The sequence below is a fragment of the Gorilla gorilla genome, chromosome 3 (assembly GCF_029281585.2).
Source record: "Gorilla gorilla gorilla isolate KB3781 chromosome 3, NHGRI_mGorGor1-v2.1_pri, whole genome shotgun sequence".
Taxonomy (NCBI): Eukaryota; Metazoa; Chordata; class Mammalia; order Primates; family Hominidae; genus Gorilla; species Gorilla gorilla.
In genome coordinates, this window is record NC_073227.2 from 192381280 (window position 1) to 192402150 (window position 20871).

The following is a 20871-nucleotide window of genomic DNA, read 5'->3' on the forward strand; positions in this document are numbered from 1 at the left end:
AATATCTTGGGCCCCCATAACCACTAAGCTAAAGGGAAAATTCAAGCTGTGAGCTGCTTAGGACAAATTTGCCTCCCATTCTATTCAGAGTTATCCCTTTGCTCACTGACATAAATGCATATCCGATTGCCTCCTTTGGAGAGGCTGATCAGAAACTCAAAATAATGCAATTATTTGTCTCTCACCTATCTGTGACCTGGAAACCTCCTCCCCACTTCGAGTCTTCCTGCCTTTGCTTTGAGTTGTCTGGCCTTTCCAGACCAAAACAGTGTACTTATTACCTATATTGATTGATGTCTCCTATCACTCTAAATTGCATAAAACCATGTTTTGCCCTGACCACCCTGGACACATATCATCAGGACTTCCTGAGGCTGTGTCACGGGTGAGTGTTCTCAACCTTGGCAAAATAAACTTTCTAAATTAACTGAGACCTGTCTCAAATTTTAGGGGTTCACAGTTTTCACCAGGGAAAAATAGTTCCATTGAACTATAAGTTGGGATTGCCTCCTAGCCATTGGAACATCTCACACCCCATAACAAATAAGGAAAGGAAGATGTTACTCAATGGGATAGTATCAATGATCCTGATTACCAAGGAGAAATTAAATAAAGTAATGCTAGAAACTGAAGTCAAGTGTTACTTGAAGCCCTTATTTGTACTTCCATGACCAATCATAAAATTAATTGATCTTTAAAGGACAACAACAACAAAAACCTCTACAGAGAACTCTGCCTCTTCCAGAAGAAGATTTGGGTCACGGCTTCAATAAGAAATCCTCCAGTTGAGGTTCTGATTGAAAAGAAAGTAAATATGAAAGCTTTAAATATCAGCTGGAGCCTTAATATCAGTTACAGAAGCAAGGAATTAAGTCCCTATAAGAAGGGCCAGATGAGGCAGTGACTAAATATTCAGAACAACAAAGAAAATAGTAAATGCGAAGGCCTTGAGTTGAGAAAGTAAATGGTGTGTTGAAACACATCAAAAAGAAGGAGTAAGCAGTGAACTGACAAGAAGAGTTGAAGAGATGAGCTCAGAGAGATAAAGGAAGACCCAAGAGATTATAGGAGGCTTTGGAAATCATGGGTACCCACATACACATGATTTGGGGTGTAAGTTGGTGAACTTTGGAGGAATGTTTGGCAGCACCTCAAAAATTTTGAATATAAACACTTTCTCACTCAGCAACTTACTTCCATTTTATCCTGGAGACACAGTCATAATTTTACTCAAGGATATGTGTAGTAGGATGTTTACTACATAATTTATTACTATAAAGTACAAACAACCCAGAAATCTGGCTTAAAAATGTGCATACATTAATGAAATTCAACATAGCCATTTTAAACAACAAGGACTTCTGAATTTCGTATTGACATGAAAAACTCTCCAAGGTCCATAATTAGGTGAGAAAAGCAAGGCACAGGAAAACTGTTTATTTGAAAATGTGTATGTATGTTTATGTATACATGCATATGTACATATAGAACATTACGGATAAAAAAAGAAATATTAATAATCTTCCTTCTTAAGGTGATAAGACAAGCCTCTTTTCCTATCCTTGTTGCACGTTACAAATAGTTACACCTTGCAAATATTCATAATAATGAAAAAATAAGAAAAATTAATAAAATAGAAAAATAAAGACAACAAATCAATATAAGAAAATTAAAACACTATGGATGTTACACGTGTGCATCCATACCTATTAGAACATCTGGATTCTCTGGTATTTGTCTATATATAAACATTTACATATTTATGTGTATGCATATATATATGTAAATGTTTATGAATAGTTCCCAATACACTGCATAGGCCCTTTTGTTCTCCCAGTTTTGGGTACTACCGGTCGACAAGAAAGTTTTTAGGACCCTTTATATTTTTATTTACTTATAGTTGAATGAGATTTAGGAAATTGACACAGTGTCCATTATGCTGAAACAATCCTTAATACCAGGGATTTTTATAGCATATATATACACACACTCACATATATATATGTACACACACACACACATATATACACATATATATACTACATATATTTTTATATATATACACATATATATACTATATATATGTTTTTATATATATACACATGTATGTACATATATATGTTTGTGTGTATATATATACTATATATATGTTTGTGTGTGTATATATATATATATATATATATGTGTGTGTGGTTTAACCAAAAAAATATTTATAGGGTTGCTATTGACATCATGCAACATTGGCTAAATTGAAAATTCTTTGCCAATAAATTTACAATGATAAGCCAAAGAGTTTTAGAACACAAAAATGGGCCAGGTGCAGTTGCTCATGCCTGTAATCCCAGCATTTTGGGAGGCCAAGATGGGCGGATCACCTGAAGTCAGGAGTTCAAGGCCAGCCTGGCCAACCTGGTGAAACCCCATCTCTACTAAAAAATACAAAAAATTAGCCAGGCATGGTGTAATTCCAGCTGCTTGGGAGGCTGAGGCTGGAGAATCACTTGAACCCAGAAGGCAGAGGTTGCAGTGAGCCAAGATCGTGCCACTTCGCTCCAGCTTGGGCACTAAGAGAGAACTCTGTCTCAAAAAAAAAAGAATACAAAAATGTTTAAGCCAAATGAATTTTACTTAATTTTTGCACAATATTTTTATAGTCTATACTGAGCTAATCCAATTTTCTAGTCAATCAGAATCCAATAATATTTAGATGAGTTATAATCTATTGGAAATAACCAGGGTTATATCTAAATATATGCTTCTGAAACTTTCACAGGCATTAAAACCTAGTTCAAAACCTTTAAACTGGCAGGTTATAAAGTTTAAAGTCAGAGTATTCAGGAAATAAAATGTAGGCAAATTTGAAATCATAAGGAAATTAATTTTCATATGTCAAGGATTTTATACGTATTGTAGAGAATTAGTAATTAAATCCTTTAAAGTTTTTTGCTCTGTTTCATTTTTCCACATCTTTGAAGAATATCTTTGAACATTATTAAAAGTGAAATGTGAGTGTTATTTCTTTAAAATGAATGTAGCTATTTTGGCTAAGCACTAAATTTATAAATGATTTATGGGCATCAGATCTGCAGCTTAATTTATATACTTTCATTCCTTTCAGCATGTTGTCCTTAACTGTTATTACAAGGTCTTGAACACACTATTTCTTCATAAAATCAGAAAGTTCTTAGGCAGACTGCAGTGATTTTACGTTGAGCTGTAGCTGATGAGAGTGTGACAGTGCTCAAATGTATTCATTCATATGCTGTAAGTTGTGTACTCTAGTTTTCCGTAAGTATTATTTCTAGAAATTGTTTGTTCTGTATAATTGGAAACAAATTCAAATAAAAATACCCTTAAGATAATCACAAGCTCAATAGGATAATATTGTCTCATTCTCTATTTATAACTGTTCCATATGAAAAATGTATTATTGGGAAAAGATCTTAAGGATGTAGTGATACATAGTGATTTGAGATTATATAAAATCCTAGGCTTCTATTTTGGAATTCTGCTTTTCTAAGATATTTGAATTCTAAAATAAGTGAATTATGTTATTTAAAAATAAAGGGATCAAAAATAGTATTTTTTAAACATAAAAAGTAAAATTGGAAAATTTATTTTATCTGATAATAAAATGTAATAAAATATGCTATACTTTACATTTATATTTTACATTATTTATACCATAGCAATTAATATATTTTATAGGTAGTATGTATTAATTTAATTTATTGCTCAGTTTAAGCATGGTATTTTAGCTTTGCTTATGTGTAGATGGCGATTCGGTGAAACCCTAGGTAATTAAAGTAGAACCAACAGCTATTTACATCACAATTATATTGAAAATATTATATAGCAAGTTAATAATGGCACAGATAGAGCCCCAACATTTCTGTGTTGTTCTATGGCTGAATTTTACTAAGAAAAGACACTTAGGCCAGGCGCGGTGGCTCACGCCTGTAATCCCAGCACTTTGGGAGGCCGAGGCGGGCGGATCACGAGGTCAGGAGATCGAGACCATCCTGGCTAACACAGTGAAACCCCGTCTCTACTAAAAAATACAAAAAATTAGCCGGGCGTGGTGGCGGGCGCCTGTAGTCCCAGCTACGCGGGAGGCTGAGGCAGGAGAACGGCGTGAACCCGGGAGGCGGAGCTTGCAGTAAGCCGAGATCGCGCCACTGCACTCCAGCCTGGGCGACAGAGCAAGACTCCGTCTCAAAAAAAAAAAAAAAAGAAAAGACACTTAAGCTTTGTGTTTACCATGCATTCTCAACTGAAGAGAGCAAAATCCATTTTTACTAATTTCATCAAAAAACCAGAAATGTAAAAAGATAGCAAGGAAAATCTCTTTGGAAGTGACTGCAAAATTATTGAAGACAACTTAATAGTCATAAGCACCTTGGTTTATCACTCAAGGAAAACACGTTTTAGTAATTAGAAAACACTTTATAATTCAGCCTGCTGAGTGTCATTTACTTGGATACATACTCATCTTTTTGAATTAGCAATGGGATATAATAGTGAGGTAGTGGGAGCATTTCTCCACAGTGTAGGCAATCAGGGTATACATTTTCTGCAGAGAATTTATAAACAATAAGAAATTTACTAAAATGTGGTCATCTTTTATTATCACCATATCATGGCAGTTCTAAAGATTGACAATGATGAAATACTTCTCCATGGAAAAGTTTTTGTTCTACTAAGTTTTACAGATTTGCTAATATGATAATTGAGTTTTCGTTATACACAAACACACACACATTTAATTACATGTATGTAAGCTTCAAATCAGCACTTTTCAAAAACTTTTCTTTTAATAAATGGTATATTTTATGCAGAGATTAATTCAAAGAACTACCTGTTACACTGTGAACAATGATACATATGGATTCAGCTGCTATATTCATTTTGAGACTATGTCTGAATTTTTCAATCTAGAGATTTCTCTTCAAACCCTATTAACACATACAGTTCTATGTGAAAGATTTGGAAAAAAAGAACACTGTAAAGGGGAGGCAGAGATTTAATTTCCTTCAGTTCTGTCATTCTTTTTATCCACTTGGTGATTTTCCTTTTAATATTTAAAACAGTGAAATAAGGCGAAGTGTAATGGCTCATGCCTGTAATTCAAATGCTTTGGGAGGCCAATATGGGAGCATTCCCTGAGGTCAGGAGTTTGAGAACAACCTGGCAACATAATGAGACCCCCATCTTTGCAAAAACAAACAAACAAACAAACAAGCCTGGCATGGTGGTGTTTCCCTGTAGTACTAGCTACTTGGGAGGCTGGGGACCCTGGGCAGTGGAGCCAGCTCCTATCTCTAAAAACACAGTGAAATAGAGTATAAACAACAAAATGTGATACTTATTTGTTAAGTGAAAATCTTTGTTTATACCTAAAATATTTCATTGGAATTGAATAATATTTGAAAGCTAAGGTTTATTATTTAAAAATTGTTCATAGTGAAACTAATAAATCAAAATACAATTATTAACTATTTGACACAATTACTACTGAAAATAATTTTGCTATATAGAAGCATGAAGTGTTAAAAAATGGTCTACTCTTGGAATCAGATATGCTAGAATGCTACTAATTGAGGGCAAAGAGAAGACACGGATAAAAACAGTGCCCCCAAAAAGTACTTATGACATGGGGAAGAATCAGCAGATCATGTATTGCACAAAAGAAAACAAAAACAAGAAAACCATACACGTAGGCACACAATGTGATTACTCATATTAATTACTCACACTGGTTACTGTGATCTTTACAACTTAGTTCATTTCTTTTAGAGTCAAATCTTCTAGGACGTATTCAGACAGCTAGTCACTTCTAATTTTTTAAGTGAGATGATTTTTACAAGTATTAGGTGTCTTAGAAATATTTATTTCAAATTTTAAATATCTTGCTTTTTTTTCTTTGAATATATTCTCAAAGCAAAAGCCACAAAAATTAAGATATTAAATGATCTGGCTGGGCGCGGTGACTCATGCCTGTAATCTCAGCACTTTGGGAGGCCGAGACAGGCAGATCACGAGGTCAGGAGATCAAGACCATCCTGGCCAACATGGTGGAACCCTGTCTCTACTAAAAATACGAAAATGAGCTGGGTGTTGTGGTGTGCCCCTGTAATCCCAGCTACTCGGGAGGCTGAGGCGGAGAATCGCTTGAATCAAGGAGGCAGAGGTTGCCGTGAGCCAAGATCATGACACTGCACTCCAGCCTGGCAACAGAGGGAGATTCCGTTTCAAAAAAAGAAAAAAAAAAGATATTAAATGATATACCTTTTTAATTTGTTTGGTGAGTGAAGGTAGGGAAGGAAATACACTTGTGTTTTCTGTCTGTATTCTCTAAAGTCTGTTAGATCACAACAATTTCTTGATGAGTAGAGTTCAGTACTCATTAAGAAATTTGTGTTAAATAAAATAGCTACTGATAAAACCACAAGAAAAATTAATTTTATATTATATATTTCTCTAATTTGGACTGTTAAAATGATGTGAAAACGCCTGGATGGACAAAGATCAAATTTTATTAATCATTCTTGTTTTAAATTTTTATCAAAATCCTTGGAATGTACTTAGGGCATTTGCTAGGTTGAATTCAGACTGAGTCACAACCAAAATTTGTTTTAATTTCAAGTAAACTTGAAAAATAACACTTGTTTGAAAAAAAAAGCAAGGTGATTTATGAACAGAATTGATATTAACAGAATTGATGGTATGAGTGACCTATTTTTTTAAATTATGAAAATGAAGTTCATATGAATGGCAATGTTAATATTAAGTTATTGACTTTCAGACTGTGAAACTCATAAGTTAATTCTTAAAGATGACTTTGAGTATGACATTTTATACAGTGTTTATAACATCCTGCAAGGTTCATAAAACCCATATTATATTCACATTTGCTACTAAGGAAACCCAGGATACCTGGCAAGCTCTGAGCAGTCATATACTAATACAATGGAGCCAAGGCTAGAATCCTATTATTCTGACTTCTAGGAATGAAGAATTTGCACGTTTAAGAAGCATACACCTAGGAGAATGAAGTATTTTCTGGACTCCGTCAATAAAAAGATCAAATAGTAAAAGGAGGAAAATGTAACAGCCTTTACAAAATGATCAAAATATTGGAAATTCATATCAACATGAAAGTATTAAAGAATTATATTGTGGAGAAAAAATATATGGAGCAATTTATTATTCACATTAGTGCATGTATATTATTCAAAACTGATAGGAAAAATACATCTTTAATAATATACTAAATTAACTTTTGCCTGTTCTTATTCCAGAAAAATAGTAATGCTTAATTTTTCTCTTTATTTACACTCTATAAATAACATATTTAAGAAACGAAGCTGCATTCTAGGAATTCAACTTAGCAGCGAAACTAAAATAAAAACTCATGGTTATACTTTACAAAAACTAAACATAAAATTGGCAAGTAGGCTACTTTACCTAGGAATGAAACTCAGAGCTGAGATGTAGAGCTGAGTCAAAAACTTTGGATATTGCTACTAACGTATTTATTCAAATAAATTCATATTTAACCTTTACAGTCTACAAGACAGATCCCAAACAAAGGCAGGTTTTTTGTTGAGAGGGCAAGGATTTCTTCCCTGATTAAATCAAGCTAGTACTGGATTGCTCCCTTTCTGAACCATTCATAATATCTTTGATTCTGTTGCAGTGACTTATAAGGAAGAGGTGTAAACTTTTCTCGCCAAATTGAGAGTAAATTCTTGTAACTGTCAGACTTAGAGCACAGAAAAGAGATCATCAGATGTTTGATTCTCCTGAGCCAGCACAACTAAGTGAGTAAAAGTAACCAGTGACGAATTTCATGGTACCTTATAGAATGCCAATATAGTTTTGATACTGGAACCTTTAGCTGAGTGGAAAACAAGATTGATTCACTGCTCTAAGTGGTTGTCCAATTGGTCTGAAAGATTGAGCCTGGTTTCAAAAGTAAGGAACAGCTTTCAGAGTGGATTAATCTAGCTTAAAAGATTTGAAGCAAAGTATGCCCTCAAATGGCAAGACTACAGAGTTTAAGTGAAAGATGAGACTTCATTTGAGACACTTTTTTCCCCAGAGTCAGGGCATATATAAATTTTGTGATTCAGGATTATAATTTGAGTATAATGTATGTTTTCTATTCTTTCTTGTGATAGAATGTGTTGAAAACTTGCTCTAAAATTTGTTATAATTTTATTTTTATATGATGAAAATTCTTTGATTGCTTTGTATAATACACAAATATTGTTAAGAAAATGATGTAGCTTATTCTCTTTTGCCTAATATTGTCAAAAATACAGAATATTGTCAAAGAAAAAAATTGAAACTGAATAATCATTACAATTATTCCTTGATGCATTATTTTACATTTGAAAATCTGGTGAGTGTTATATTTAATTCTTTGTGACTGTATTAAAATTTGCCTTATTTCAAACATCGGTACTAATATTTAGCATTTTGTATGAGATGTAAATATTCCCAGAACCTCTAATTCTAAATGAAATGATAAATGAAACTGAAAACACAATGTATCCCAAAATCTGCCCTGCTAAAGAAAAAAAACCATGAAATGTACTTAAATTTTCTTAAACTGTCATTAAAATGTCCAATAAATTATTTTAAATAATACTACAAACTACAGTATTGCTTTGGCTATCAACTAAAAACTGTTATGGGTGAGTTATATACATGTTTTTCATTTTTAAGATGAGAAGTTTTTGATCATTATTTTTACTATGGAGGATAAGGTGAGGTAAGATTTAAAATAAAACACCACCTTTTCAGCAGAATATGTTGAATCAATAAAATAAATGGTAACAATTAATAGAAAAGAAAAAAGGCAATTTTACATTGCCTGTTATAAATATTCCTTGTTGATTACAGATTTACCTCAAAATAAGATTTAGGAAACTCTATTGCTGCTGTTCTGTTCATTTTCTCTCTAATTGCTGAATATACTTCTTTGAGCTGAATGGCAAAAGTGAGCAATTTGAAGGTTATAGAAACAAGAATGATGGAAAATCAGATCAAACTCCTGAAACTACATATGAGGAAATTAAATTCACGACAGCACAAGAGACATTAATAAAGTCACTGATACAGTTAGGAGCAGAGTCAGGGCTAGTGATTTTCTGACATGTGCTAGATAAGTACAGGTTTATATTCATTGGCAAGAGCTCTAATTCATTTGTTCTAAACCATTTTAGTGGTGCAATGTTCTGAAAATAACCTAAATTGAGCACAATCATACTGAATTACCTAATTAGAAAATTGATAATTATATATGCTTAACCTTTTTGTTCTGGGAATGGACTATTTAACAGCCCTTTTGAAGTTCATTTAATACAGCTAGAAATACCTTTTTATTAGGTGGTATAGGTTTACACGCAATCAGATGTTTGTTGATTTCTCTTAGTCTATCACTGTGAAAGGTACACTGGAGGATACAAAAATTCATAAGCAATGGATGCCGCCATTACATAATAGTCAATTATAAAGGAGACAAAACAAATGTATATAGAGCTACGCTATAAACACCGTAAAATGTTAGAGTATGTAATCTACAAGTGAAATTGTGCAACCTCTGATTATGTATTATTGTGTTGATCCCTTTTAGAATAGTTTGAGCTTAGTTTATGAGGTTGTGTCTCCCGAATTCTACATAACCTGGGCTAAGAAGCTCTGTAATCTGCTATAAAGTGAGAAGTAAGATAGGTTAATTGTTTTGCAACTTCATTTGCAGAGCACAATGAATGTTGTTGTTTAAACATTAAAATAATTGAAGTTTCTAAATATGCTTTCTATGTGATTAAGAAAATTTAAATTTCAAAATCATTATTACTAATATGAAAAGTACAACTCATTATTAAAATGATTTGGTAAGCTAATGGCGGTCACAGGAGGCAAAGCACTCAAACAACAAAAACTATGCCTTCACACTGCCACTATTCTCGCAATGTCTTTTTGTTGTTTAAAAACAGTAAGCGTGTGTAGATCCATATATGCATAAATAGAGAGATAAAAGTTATCGTGTGTTGGCAGGGGAGTGAGTGTTACTGTCATGCAGGGGATGTGCCTAAGGAACATGTATCCTTTTTGGATCATATCTTCAGCAGGTCCTGAGAAGTGGGTTTTCCTGAATTAGAGGACTTCTAATGCTATTGGAGTAATGCTCATTCATAACTTCAGCAACTACTATTGAAAACAGCTATGTTTAAAGTTTTACAGTGCACTTAAAATCAGACACAAAATATTTACGTACAGTTACTCATCTGTAGGATATCATTTTGCTGGGCTCCCCTTAGTTATGTCCTATTAAAACTCACATGTTGTTCTAAGGATTGAGATTGGGTCTTATGTATTCCTCAAATTCTTGGCTTGGGGAGCTTATATTCAATGACAAGAATTCTAATTTGTTCTAAACTATCTTAGTGATGCAATATTCTGAAAATAATCTAAGTTGAGCATAATCATACTGGTTTACCTAATTAGAAAACTTAAACCCACCCCTTAAAAATCTTATTAAAATAAGCTCTATAGAATATTTTAAAATATTATAAACGACACAGGTTAGTGCACTTCAGAGCTCAGTTTCATGGCCATTCTCTAAGATGCCATGCCAGATCAGAATTTCCTTTCCAAATTCTCTGACATTTCAAATGTCCAGTAAAAGATCAGTATACAACTGAGCGTCACTTTATTGGCAAATATTGATTCAAATATAACAAAGAAGACAACCATATGCTTAGATGGGTGAATTTCTTAAATTAATTAGAAAATTACATATCCGATTGTCACATAATATACTAAAATTTTAAAGAATTTACAACTTATCTACTGCTTCTGATTAAAATATCCAGATCCTGAATTTTTTGGGGTAACTGGGGGTAACTAGGTACCTGGATATTTTATTTTGCTAACAAAGTCTCTGTGTATACTTTTCTTTTTTAAACAATATAAATTGTGTATTCCAGCTATAATTTTATTATTGGTTTATACATGACCTTAGCAGGCAACTTTTTCAAGTCATATATATATATGGCTATATATATATATGGCTATATATATATGGCTATATATATATGGCTATATATATGGCTATATATATATGGCTATATATATATGGCTATATATATATGGCTATATATATATGGCTATATATATATGGCTATATATATACAAACACACACACGGCTATATATATATACACATATGGCTATATATATATGGCTATATATACATATGGCCATATATATATATATATATATATATATATAAAACCTTTGCACCGCCTATATATATATATATATACATATTTGCAATTACCTTTGCACCGCCTATATATATATATATAGGCGGTGCAAAGGTAATTGCAGTTTTGGCAAACGGTAACAGCAAAAACTTCAATTCCTTTTGCACCAATCTAACAGTTTTTACGGGGATCTCTGTAGTATAAAGGGGCTATCTTAAAACTATTATCCGGGGTCAATTTAATTTAGAAATTCCTACTATGAAATGTTAGTTATTTAATATGTGCTTTTATATTTGTTAATGCAATGGACTGACTTAAGGAAGGAGCTTTTTAATGATGCAACTATATTAGTGCAAATATTTATGTCATCTATTTAGATAGTTTCTTCATGTGTTCTTATAATTGCCTATCTCCCTATTCCTATCTGCTAATTTATGTTTTTATATTTCTACTCATCCCCCAACTAACCGTAAGTCACCATATACTTCCTATATAATAAGTATTGCAGTAGTTACAAAAGATACAAAACATATAAGATACATCTCTGCCCTAAGGGACCCCACAGTTACATGAAAGACACAAACATAGATAAGACAACTGAATATCTAATTTTAAAATACAATATTAAGACTTAAGGTTATTTTTGGAAAGTTTCCTTTGAGCGTATAGCCATTGAATGTGTTAATAAAATTAAGCATTAAAATATTTTCTGAAATTTTAAATATCATTTTAACTTTCCCAACTTTATACAGTTCTATTCAATAGGCTATAGTAAATTTAATTAACTTATAGTTTAATTTGAATGAAATATATACTACCAAAATAGAAACTTCTAATAGTTACTCCATAAAAATATATTGTTTGTTTCAAAATGATTTAAAAACACAAAACAGTAATCTATTGCAAACATAGTGGCCATAGTTAATGATAATTTATATTTTTAACAACCCAAATTATTAATCTTCCTATTTTTCAAAAAAATGTTCATTTTAAATAAGAAACAGTTTTCCAGTGATGTCAAATCAGCCTCCTTTCCTAGTATGAGCAAGAAATCGCTGATATAGAATGATTGTATATTATGAAATATATACTAGTATAATTGCTTGACATTTTCTAAACTAATAAATGATAAACTTTTTTCTGTAAAATTGGCTTTACTGACTTCAGTCTTAATTCCAACACAAAAAAATGTGTCTTCAGTCGGATGATCCAAAGTTATGTTTCAGCTTCAGGTTGATTCAATGTGTGATATGTGAAAATTTGTTCATACTCCATGGTTGGGAAAAAAACTTCTAACTTATTTGCTATACATTAACCTATAGTTTTGGTGAACCATTTCTACTTTCAAGAACAACTAATGGCAGTTTTAATTAAATCCTTAAATTCCAGTGTATGAAAATCTGTGCAAAGAAGAAAATTAAATTTTTATCTCAAGACAGTATAGCTTAGTAATGTTCTATTTACATTGGATTATGTCATAAAATAGCTACTTTAATGGATAAAAATATAAAGATAATCTAATATTTCTCAGTAATTTATTACAGTAAAAGTGCATTCTACCATTTTATAAGACCTAATAGTGCAATTATTTAGAAATAATGATAAATTACATAGCTCATTACTGAGCTGCTAAAAGTGAGATCTTAGAAAATACTCAGAATTATTAGATTAATTCTAATAACTTGACTTTGAAAACTTTCATAAATAAGTCAATATTGATTTTGTGGTCAGCTTTAAAATGACTTTCCTACATCTGATCCATCGGGTCATTACAAGAAAAAATTGTTAACCACATGATCATGCAGTTTGTATTCTGTAAGTTGGCTGCCTCAAATTTCTTTGCTCTTTTCATTTTCACATGGGACCCCAGCCAGAAATGACAGCCAGAGGACACTCGTCCATTGGTTTTCCAACATCACAAGTCATGTCAAAAATGCTGCCTACAAATTATGCTCTTTCTATTCTATTCCTATCCCCATCAAAAAAGAAAGATATATTGGCCATGCAATTTCATTCACTTTTAAAGGTGTGTTTGCTCTCAACATAACTATTAGTAGTCATAGAAAAAGTTTAATGTAGTTGTGGATAATAAATATTATCATAACATTACATTGTAGGTGTTTAAATTTATTGGTTACATTTTTCTCAGGCAAATAGCAGGGGCATTCTGAATAAGTAAACTCAGAAATGGAAAAGAGGTGATTTCAGGTGGATTGGCCTAAAGAAATTAGAAGGATATATAAAATTAACTTTGTGACTTTTTTTTGCTTTATTTTCTCCATTAACCTCAAAATTGTCCTATGAGAAACAGCATTTCTTCAGTTTTTAAAAGGAAATTGAGGCTTAGAGATACTAAATAAGTTACCCACCTTAAATGCTAGCTTCTAAAATGGAAGTTTCCTTGTGCTAAGTAAACCACCTGGCAAAAAGTAGATAAGAGACATTAATTTTTATGGTTTCAAAGGAAAACAAATGTACATAATTACACTCAAACACATTCTTTCCCAAAATAAGATTATCTAAATATCATAATGAAAACTACCAGTTTGACCATGAACTCTGAATTTTTTATCTTCTAAGTCTGTTAAACTAATGCAAACCTCAAATTCTAAAATGCAAAAAACGTTTCAAATTGAAAACTTTTTGTTTTGCTTTCTAAATATATAAGCAATATATTGCAAGTGTACTTATTACTCCTACTTTATTCTGATGGTTGCTATTAATGTATTTTTCCAATTATAGTTCTTTTTTTGTTAATTGAAAAATCTAGCATTTAAATCCAAGGTTGCTAAGTGATAAGCTGAGTGAAAACTGAGACACAAACCATAGGTTAACAAGAATTTCTCTTCAGAGAAAACACTATCTACTTATAGTGTATGCAATTGATTGATATATAGAAATTTGCTGTATTCAGCATAGGTTAACCTCAACTGATAAACATTATAATAAGGATTAAAACAAATAGCTTAATTCCTCCTCCACCAGTCTCATATGATGACTGGTTTGAATTAAATATATATTTTAGCAGTCAAGCTGTAGGATTACAGATGAAGGAAATAATAGGAGCTTGGGTATATGATCACTTTTCTAGGCTTGAAATATCATTAACAAATTCATTTCTTGCAGTTTTATTTATTAGTTATGCAAATCTGCAGAAATCACTTATTTAGCAATATTTCTTAGAATGATACTTAACAATTATGTCAGCAGGGTCTGGATGTGTTGATATATTGTTCAAAATTTTCTGAGATATGTAAGGCCCACTGCAATTATCACTCATTACAGTTACACCCTAAGCAATGTATTTCTAGTCTGATAGAATTAAAACTTTAACTATCACTATACTAGCAAGTTTATTACCCGATGCTGTACTATTTTATATTAATTTACTGGTATATTTTTCTTCATCTTCTATCTACAAGGTTGTTAGATGTTTATTTTTATTTGTCTCATAAATCCTGAGCAGTCCAATGCCAAAACATTTTTATGTTATGTATTGTAAATATCCAATTGACCCTTGAAAACCACAGGTTTGAACTGAACGAATCCACTTATATGTGGATATTTTTCAACCAAAGGCAGGTCTAAAATACAATATTTGTGGAATGCAAAAGCTGTGTACACTGAAGCCAGACTCTTCAGCAGGTTTTATAAGGCCAATTTCAGAACCTGAGTATGCACAGATTTGGGTTTACACGGGAGTTGGGATGGTGTGTGGGAGAGTCCTGAAAGCAATCCCCTGGCATATAACAAGGGACAACAGTATATCTAATTTTTATTTTCCCCACTAATTTATGAGTACTTTGAAGGTAGTCTCATCTTCTTTCTTCATTAAGTAATGGACTGTACTAATGAGAATACATTTTCACAAGTTCAAATACATATTTACAATGTTCTTATGTGAAGTATGGTATTATTTCCATTATACAGTCATGACTCTGAGGCTTGCCTATTGTCCCATAAATAGAAAGCAGAATATCAGAGTTTGTCTATGTCGGTCTGAATTAAAGATCTATACACATCCTTTTACATTATTGGCCTAATTTTCTTTGTGTGTGTAGATGTGTGTATGAGGGGAGGGGCAACCTTCCTGTGTACCTGTTGACCATTTTGTCTGTTGAGCATTTCTTTGTAATTTCTTGCACTGTTCCTGGGGAAATAAAGCATTAGACTCAAACTTTTATATATTCTGTTCTTTTCCTCATTAATGTTTATTTAACTTTATATATACTACAATAATAAATCAGTTGTGTCTAGAGTAAATATCAAGTTTAATTTTCAATTATTTTATTTTTTTCAGACTTTGCTGTCTAAATTAATTTTAAGAAAGAAGTTATACTAAGTTATAAAAGATAGCAAATTTAAAAAACTCAGCTTAATTCAGTTTTCAGTTGACTCAACTTATCTGTCACACAAACGGTTTATATGCTACATAATTCCAGAGTAGCTTACTCTCCTCAATCTTGGCCAGTTGTCTTACTTCCTAGACAGAAAGGCTGAAATAAAAGTCCACAATCCTTTTCTGGTTGTAAAGCCCAGATCCTGCACACTGGTGTGCTGGACAGAGAGTGGTCCTGGCTTTACCAGAATTTGCTTTGAGGGCCTGGCTAACACAACGTTGTAGTATAGGGGATTGAAGCTCCATGAAGCAGCAGGGAATTGGGACACAGAATGGAGTCAACAGATACTTTATTCTTTCTCCCACCAATAGATAGTCTGAGATTCAATAGTTTCATGTTGCTTTGTTGAAAATGCCCTACAAGACTTTGTATATTGCTGTTACTAATGAAATTATGCAGTATATTAAACCATCCCTAAGACATCGTATTTCATAACCACCACCATTTAATTTTACTGAAACATCTCTAGGACAGACTGGGTCTGACTGTTGTAGATAATTTTAGCCACAGTTGCTCATTGCCGTGGGTTTACATCGGATCTGCTCAAGTTTTTCTCATTTATCTGGGACTAACAGGTAGCTTGATGGGCAATAGAGAAGCCTAAACCCACAAGCACATTTAAAGTCTCTGCTTGCATCATCAAGTAGTATCTAATGGCCAAAGGAAATCATATGTCCCAGCTTCATTAACACTTTTTTTTTTTTTTTTGAGATGGAGTCTTGCTCTGTCACCCAGGCTGGAGTGCAGTGGCACAATCATGGCTCAGTGCAACCTCTGCCTCCTAGGTTCAAGAGATTCCCCTGCCTCAGCCTCTCGAGTAGCTGGGACTACAGGCACGCACCACCACACCTGGTTAATTTTTTGTATTTTTAGTAGAGATGGGGCTTCACCATATTGGCCAGGATGGTCTCGATCTCCTGACCTCGTGATCCGCCCACCTCGGCCTCCCAAAGTGCTAGGATTACAGGTGTGAGCCACTGCGCCCGGCCTAAACATCTTTTCTTTCTTTCTTTTTTTTTCTTTCTTTTCTCTTCCTTACTTCCTTCTTTCCCTCACCCATATTTCTTTGAAATTGCATCCAATAAAACATTAGCACAAAAGCATTTGCTTTAGAATCTATTTTCTGGTGATTATGAACTAAGAGTGTTGGTATCAGGAATTACAAAGAGACTTCAGGATGGAATTTGGGATTTGGATTCTATATGACAATATAAGGGCAGACAGGCATCCCATGTCTGATAAGGAGGCTCCTGAAACCACCAGTAGGCAGTGGCATCACAATTAGGAGTACTTTCATTTGTACTTCACATTCCTCACCTAAACCCAGGCCCTATGGCTTGGATCACTATTCTAGGCAATCAATTAGATTAGACAGTGCTGGATGAGGATGAAGAAAAATTAAAAAGTTGATGAAGGGAATAGATTATGAAAACAAGTTGTAACCAAGGGACCAACCGTTGTATCAAGTCTTTTAAGACATTGCCACTTTCCACCTCTTCATCTCTTCTTGAAGAAGTGAGAAAACGTTATTGAGATCAGGTTATTATGAGACACTCTAGTGAATAAAAATGATGCAAAGACTGTACTGGATTTAGTTCATGTGACATTTCAGATTGTCAGTCTTGCCTAATTCCTCTCCGAATCTTAGCAACTTTCTCTGCTGGTCCTAGGGAGAGCTTGCATTTTTCTTGGAATTATAAAGTCTATGCTGCTGCGTCTCCCATCAAAATTGTCACTGAAGTCTCCATGTGCGCATATGGTTACAAAGAGAGAATGGTGTACACACACACTAGCTAAGCTCTATCCCCAGAGGTGTTGGCTTCCCCAGGGCCTGAGTTGAGATGCTAGATGAGCTAGATGACATAACCCAAAAGCACAGGAGAGTTGGTATGCTGTTGGATGAACAGTCCTGTGGGAGATGGAGGTAAGAGGGAGGCAAAGATGAATAGCTTGTGCATCCTCCACATGTATTCCAACTGAATATTCTAAGATGCAATGGTTTCAAAGTCTGTATAAATATTATCGGGGGAATGAGCAATCAGTAACATTATTTCATAGTTGTGACAAGTGTAGTAAGAAATCTCCTTTATTGCCCTTTCTTCACTTTTTCTTCACTTCCTATTTTCCCTCACTTCTTCACTAGGAATCTCTCTTCTTCTACCTCAATAAAAAAAATAGTATGAAAGTTTCTTTGTCTCAAATTATTTTTTCTAGGAAACATGGCAAAGATAAAATTTAATCATGATGTATTTTTACAATTTCACATTCTCTCCACCACTTTTATGATATGTTGATAAATAAAAAATAATTAAGGTAATGAACATTATTAGTGGAAAAACAACCTTATAAGCAAAGTACTCCCACTCTTTCCAGCAGCGTGTGATGTTGCTGCTCTATTAATTTCAGTGTTTAGATTATGCAGAATGAGCCTCCAGCAGACCATTACCTGGCAACAGCTAGAAATGCAAACACATTGCTAATTGCAGATTACTTTCCCCAGCCAATCAGAAACAACATAATCATGAGCTATCAGGTACAGACATAGTAATGCGAATATCTGCGAATACTACTTTCCAAGAAAATCTGAATTGCTGCACTGGAGAATGTTATTTGGCTGAAAAGAAGGTAACCATTGCTTATTTCAAAGTACAGCATGTCCTCTGACACACATAAAATAGGATGTTAAAAACAATAATAATGAAATGACTTTAGTAAGCTGGCCTTCTAGTTGCACCATGTGACAGAAATCCCATTAACTTAAAAGGGAAGATTTTCATCTTTTTTCACACCTGAACTCTGGAAGTAATAAAGTAGGCGTGCAATTTCTGGCACAACACCTCTTTCTTATACACTGTTAAAGAAACATTCTGGAAGAGAGGAGAAATAGCTAATCGCTAAAGAATTTAACATTTTGCATCAAAAGTCCAGGAATGAAAATTAGAAGTTTTAGAAATCAGACTTCAGAATTCGTATGTTTATAATGTGTGTAGAGATTTGGTAACATGAGAAAGGCGGCATTAAAAATATTCTATCTTCATGTTTGTGCTCTGTGTAACATGCCTCTGCAATCTAAGGTGCTTACATCTTGAAAGTTTAGATTTAGAAAAAAAAAGCACAAATTACTTAGCACGATAAGCGAAGACATATATTGATTGTTTATTGTGTTAAGCACTTCATATGAAATATCTCATTGAATATATCCAGAGATCTATAAGAGTGGTAATAAATATCATTATCCCTATATAATTTATAAAGTATCTAAAACTTGTAGCATTTTTGTTATTTGCTGTTTCGTAACTAGTAACTGCCAGAGCTGGAACTCAATTCCAGTGTTGTTGGATTCCAGAGTTTATGTTCTGTGAATTGGATTTAAAATAACATTTTTGATAATCATCTCGCTCACTAGAATCAGGGTGAGCTTTCTTTCTCTGTATTTTAAAATTCAAGCTTTTGCCAGCCCCAAACACCTACACATCTTTTCTTCTCTGCCTGAAATGCTTTGTCCACAACATCTGCATGACTAGCTAATCATTCAGATGTCACTAAAAAAAAAAAAAAACTTTGCTGAAGAGCTTTCCCTGATCAACCCATCTGCAACATTTATCCTTCTCTTTCACTTTCTATAGCACCATCCTGTTTTATTGTCCACCTTAATACCATTGGAATTTATATTGTTCATTTGCCTGATTTCTTGCTTTTTTTTTTTTTTTTGGTCTCCACCAGGGTAAAATAGCAGGGACCTTGGGTTTCTTATTCATTACTGATTTCTCATGACCTGTAAAACATTCAGTAGGTCATCAATAATTATCTACTAAATGAATAAAGGCATACTGTGTTAGGAACACATTGTGGTTCCAAACCATTCTGTATTTTAAACATTAGGCATAACTTCAAATAACAACAAAAAGCAACTGTTTGTTAGTGTAAACAGCACAAACTCATTAGTTACAAAGATATAACATTAGAATCACAGATTTTCTAACTACCAGGTATTCTCATTCTTCATTTCTTGAATTAATAGTCTTTCTCATTCTCAAGAGCCTTATCAACTGTACAGATATATCACCCCCTCAACACACATATATTCTACTAAAACTACCTTTCTCTAAAGTCACAAATTAGTGCTTAATCACTAGAACAACATCCCCTGTGCACTTAATGTTTTTTACCTTTTTTCCCAGAAAGCTGCCATACATGCATTCTTTTTTTTTCGCCTTCCTTAGCTTGACAATCCTCTGACTTTCCTGCTATCTGTCCACTCATTTTCACCACCTGACTCCCTTTTTTCCTCATGAACATATCATATGTGACAATTTCACAGAGTTTTGAAATTGGCATTTCAGACTCACTGCAAATTTAGTCATTGCAATTACATTATGTTCTATATACTATGTTAGATGTTAAGAAAACAGTGATAAAACTAAATCTTGATGTGAAGCCTTGGAAAGATTGAAAATGAGTCTGAGTTCCAGTCATGGACAAATGGTCATATGCTGTCCCCATTCATTAAAATAAGAATTGTAGGAGATATACAGTAGCTTTTGAACATTCTGAGCTTAAAATTTTTGTTTTGTTTTGTTTTGTTTTTCAGACAGAGTCTCATTCTGTCACCCAGGCTGAAGTGCAGTGGCACATCTTGGCTCACTGCAACCTCTCTCTCCCAGGTTCAAGTGATTCTCCTGCCTCAGCCTCCCGAGTAGCTGGGATTACAGGTGCCCGCCACCATGCCCAGCTGATTTTTGTATTTTTAGTAGAGACGAGGTTTCACCATGTTGGCCAGGCTGGTCTCAAATTCCTGACTTAGGTGAACTGCCCACGAGAGCCTCCCAAAGTACTGGGATTACAGGCGTGAGCCACCGTGCCCAGCCTTTGAGCTTAAAACTTCTATGCAATATTCTAAGAGATGTGTCTATGGTAGCTAAGTGACTACTAGATTGCCTTTCATTAAAATATTGAAGAAAGTTGTGCTAATTAAGTGTATATATGTGTGTGTACATATATATTTTTAAACATTAAGCATACATGTATGCATGAGTATATATATGCATATGTGTATATATACATACAGACACATATTTGTACATATATGTATGTATATACATACATGCACACATATATACATATATTACATATATTTAGTTGTATACACACATGTAGACACAATACAGAGTTTTATTACAAGTTTAGGTTTAC